The following is a 4,419-nucleotide window of genomic DNA, read 5'->3' on the forward strand; positions in this document are numbered from 1 at the left end:
GCCGAGACTCGAACTCGGAACCTTTGCCTTTCGCGGGCAGGTGCTCTACCAACTGAGCTACCCAAGTACGACTCACGCCCCGTCCTCACAGCTTTAACTCCGCCAGTACCTCGTCTCCTACCTTCCAAACTTCACAGAAGCTGTCCTGCGAAGTTTGGAAGGTAGGAGACGAGGTACTGGCGGAATTAAAGCTGTGAGGACGGGGCGTGAGTCGTGCTTGGGTAGCTCAGTTGGTAGAGCACTTGCCCGCGAAAGGCAAAGGTCCCGAGTTCGAGTCTCGGCCCGGCACACAGTTTTAATCTGCCAGGAAGTTTCAACTCCCAAATCGTTGGATTGGATGCGGAGGAGATGCGTCGTGGTCGGCTCGTTCACCAGACTTGACGCCTCTGGATTTTTTTTCTTTTGGGGATTCGTAAACGACATTGTTTATAAAGACGTTCCAACTACACCTGAAGATATGCGAGAGAGAATTGTCAGAGCATGTGCTTCGATAAGTCCCAATGTGGCAAGGAATAGCACTCAATCCATGATAAGAAGATTGCAGCACTGAATTGATACCAGTGGTCATCACTTTGGACACCTTCTGTAAATGGACTTTCATGTCACCTTTTTGACCTTCGTTGAACTTCAAAAACCTTACTGTTACATATCACTGGATTCGTCTCGATAGCCGCTATCAGAAAATAAGTACCAAACTATAGCTTCCCATTAAAAAAAACAAAGTTGACGTTCACATCTCTGACGCGACCCCACCCCCCTCAACCCAAGCAACAAAAACCAACGTCATATTGTGGTTCTCGTTCTCCCATGCAACATTTGTCCCACAAACTTTTCAGCTACTATCCTACTTTCGGAGTTATTCTAGGTGGAAATAGTGACTCACACTGTATATGTAAGAATCTACTTTCGATACGGAAGTGAAAGTTAGAAAGTAATTACTAAATTCTGAAACTAATGAAAGTGATTTGGAGGCTCGACTCAATTAACAAGGCGGACTGAATAATTTAGATTTCAAACAAAAGAAAAAAGCCAGTGTGCTGAATATCTTCATCGTTTCTATTTCAACAGAACTAGTCCCCGCAATACGATATACGTAGACACATTTAGAAGCACGAATCAATCGTTGCCATCCACGAAAGTATTACATTAGCTGCATGATGTCATTTGCACTACAAGAATTTTCCAGAAGTACTACCTGGATATCTAATGTCAAGTGCGCCAAAATAAATTTTTGCATTTGACGTAGCTCATCTCTGTTAGGTATTTCAGAGATCATATAAATCACAATTGTGGAGTGATTGTTTGGTATACGTTTTTAACGCAACACATTTTTGCCCTCTCACACATGAACAGGACATGTAATTCATACTTTAGGTTCCTATATACAGTGTGCATTTGGACGATTCGTCCATCGAAATATAAGCCATCCTGTTATGGTTATCGAAGGACGTTTTGATCAATACGCAGCCCTTCTAATTTGATTGTTACTCGGAATAACGATTATGCCAAACTAAGCAGATAATGTTTGGCGGCAATGCTCTGCGTATTTGCTCCTCGCGGAAAGAAAGAAAAATGTAATTTTTGTTTAGTAGTTACTTCGTTAATATAAACTTGCTTTAATTGTACAACGTGATAAGATGCGTATTGTAACAGAAACTAATTATCAACAAAAATCAGAAATATCAGCATGTAGTTAATATTTCCTTTTGAAGTACAGACAGAATTCCAGTCTTCTTAACCTCTGAACATTGCTAGAAACCTTAGGGCACACGTGATAATATTATTTTTCCAACGTAAAAGTGAAATTATTCTAATGGTCATTTTGATTTTGTGCTTTTGCGAAAATTACGTGCGGGACCACGTGTTACATTTTGAAGGCGACTGTTGTCTCTCACCACTTTTTTACTCCTGTGCTTCCGCAGCCCCTCGGTCGCTCCTACTTGACGAAGCATTTTCCCGCCTTCCTGCGACACTGTTCTCGGAAAGATTTTGTCCGGTGCTTCGTTTCCTGGTTTCTTGCTACAGCCACACCGGGTCTGCTTCAGGCTACAACGGGTTATTTCACTTCATGCTTGATGTAATGCTTGTTATTGTCTATGTTAACATGTCTTTTTCACGTTCCCGACAGTAACATGGATTTTCGAATCTCCGCGTTTGCTGTTGTATGCAGTTCGCGCATTTTCTTGTGTAACTATTGAATTTTACGCAGGTACAACAAAGAATTAATAAATATGAACTTAAAGGCGTACAAAGTCGTTATTCACTTACTGAATTAAATTTACAACTTCTCTTACGAATTCGTCTACTCATATACAGGGTGGTCCATTGATAGTGACCGGGCCAAATATCTCACGCAATAAACATCAAACGAAAAAACTACAAAGAACGAAACTCGTCTAGCTTGAAGGGGGAAACCAGATGGCGCTATGGTTGGCCCGCTAGATGGCGCTGCCATAGGTCAAACGGATATCAACCGCGTTTTTTAAAATAGGAACCCCCATTTTTATTACATATTCGTGTAGTACGTAAAGAAATATGAATGTTTTAGTTGGACCACTTTTTTCGCTTTGTGATGGATGGCGCTGTAATAGTCACAAACGTATAAGTACAGTAGAGCGTCGATTATCCGAACGTCGGTCAACCGAACGACCGCTCAACCGAACTGTGTACTCGCTCGCACCTGTTACTCTCCCACCCTACACAGAAGAAAATTCACAAGGTATGATTGAAAATGACGAACAGAATGATATGTCCGAAATTCTCGGTATGCTAAAAGAAATAGATTGCCACGAATGTGATGAGGAAGACGTTCATGAATGGATGAATATCGAAGATGCAGATCCAGGACACCAAATCATGCAGGACAGCGAGATTGTAAACTTCGTCACTGATAAAGATGACGCCGCCAGCATCTCAATCAGTGCTCCAGAAAGTGAAGATGAAAGTATACCAACAGCTTCTGAGGCGTTCACTTGTTTAGATACAGCCTTGCGATGGTTTGAAGCCCAAGATGAAAGTGACCAGTTTCAGATATCTGTAATGAAAAAAGTACATGACTTTGCTGCTCGTAAGCGCGTAGGTTTGCTTAGACAGACAAAAATAAAGGATTTTTTTAAACGTTAATTTTGTATACTGTGTGTATTGTTCATGCAAAATGCGTATGCAATATGTATATATTTTTGTTTAATAAACTGTGCCACATACTATATATTTCTACTGAAGTTGCCTTTGTATGTTACTTTGTAGTACTAAAAGAGATGCCAGTTTTTATGAATGAATTTACTGTACAGTACTTCTTTTTGGGCCGACCGGAGTGGCCGTGCGGTTCTAGGCGTTACAGTCTGGAACCGCGTGACCGCTATGGTCGCAGGTTTGAATCCTGCCTCGGGCATGGATGTGTGTGTTGTCCTTAGGTTAATTAGGTTTAAGTAGTTCTAAGTTCTAGGGGACTTATGACCTCAGCAGTTGAGTCCCATAGTGCTCAGAGCCAATTGTTGAACTTCTTTTTGGCAAATAAACATGACAAGTTCGATTATCCGAACAAACCAGTTTTCCGAACACCCATGTCCCCCAATTACTTCGGATAATCGACGCTCTACTGTACGTGCTTTCACGTAACATTCCGCCTGTTCGAACGGTATTTGCTTCGTGATACATTACCCGTGTTAAAATGGACCGTTTACCAATTGCGGAAAAGGTCGATATCGTGTTGATGTATGGTTATTGTGATCAAAATGCCGAACGAGCGTGTGCTATGTATGCTGCTCGGTATCCTGGACGACATCATCCCAGTGTACGGACCGTTCGCCGGATAGTTACGTTATTTAAGGAAACAGGAAGCGTTCAGCCACTTGTGAAACGTCAACCACGACCTGTAACAAATGATGAATGGCTCAAATGGCTCTGAGCACTATGGGACTCAACTTCTGAGGTCTTTAGTCCCCTAGAACTTAGAACTAGTTAAAGCTAACTAACCTACGGACATCACAAACATCCATGCCCGAGGCAGGATTCGAACCTGCGACCGTAGCGGTCTTGCGGTTCCAGACTGCAGCGCCTTTAACCGCACGGCCACTTCGGCCGGCAAATGATGAATGCCCAAGTAGGTATTTTAGCTGCTGTCGCGGCTAATCCGCACGTCAGTGGCACGCAAAATGCACGAGGATCGGGAATCTCATAAACGTCGGTGTTGAGAATGCTACATCAACATCGATTGCACCCGTACCATATTTCTATGCACCAGGAATTGCATGGCGACGACCTTGAACGTCGTATACAGTTCTGCCAGTGGGCACAAGAGAAATTACGGGACCATGACAGATTTTTTGCACGCGTTCTATTTAGCGACGAAGCGTCATTCACCAACAGCGGTAACGTAAACCAGCATAATATGCACTATTGGGCAACGGAAAATCCACT

General features: G+C 42.7%; 1 non-coding gene across 1 annotated transcript; it reads left to right on the top strand.

Annotated features, from left to right (window-relative positions):
* Window positions 1-214: 214 nt before the first annotated feature.
* Window positions 215-289, top strand: Trnas-cga (transfer RNA serine (anticodon CGA)). The gene has a single exon. It is a non-coding gene; the product is annotated as a tRNA-Ser (tRNA).
* The last annotated feature ends 4,130 nt before the right edge of the window (window positions 290-4,419 follow it).

The sequence above is a fragment of the Schistocerca nitens genome, chromosome 1 (genome assembly GCF_023898315.1).
Source record: "Schistocerca nitens isolate TAMUIC-IGC-003100 chromosome 1, iqSchNite1.1, whole genome shotgun sequence".
NCBI lineage: Eukaryota > Metazoa > Arthropoda > Insecta > Orthoptera > Acrididae > Schistocerca > Schistocerca nitens.